At 32.9% G+C, this 292-nt stretch overlaps 1 protein-coding gene across 1 annotated transcript in view; it reads left to right on the top strand.

Moving 5' to 3' along the window:
* The window catches only part of LOC119590496 (serine-rich adhesin for platelets-like), a gene marked incomplete at its 3' end in the record, with an annotated part of 7,300 nt that overhangs the window by 2,493 nt on the left and 4,515 nt on the right, over positions 1–292 (top strand).

Here is a 292-nt window from a genome sequence, read left to right as displayed (position 1 = left end):
GCTTATGCTACTCAGATACATTATAAGTAATTAATCCTTGACATGAATTAAGCTTTACAGGGTCACTTTATGGAAAGCAAAGTTAAGTAATTGAAGGTCATTTGTGGACTTGAAGACTGCTAAAAGGCAAGACATGTCCATTTCCTGACATTGGTTCATTGTTTTACTAATGAGATCAAGAAATTTGGAAGTTGTACAAATATTGAAAAAAGTAAACAAATGTATGGAGAAATAACCTCATGATAAATACTTGAATAACTTAAAGCAGCAGTGCATTGAACCCAATGTTGCC

Source organism: Penaeus monodon, chromosome 27 (genome assembly GCF_015228065.2).
Source record: "Penaeus monodon isolate SGIC_2016 chromosome 27, NSTDA_Pmon_1, whole genome shotgun sequence".
Lineage (NCBI taxonomy): Eukaryota > Metazoa > Arthropoda > Malacostraca > Decapoda > Penaeidae > Penaeus > Penaeus monodon.
This window is presented reverse-complemented; position numbering and strand designations above follow the sequence as displayed.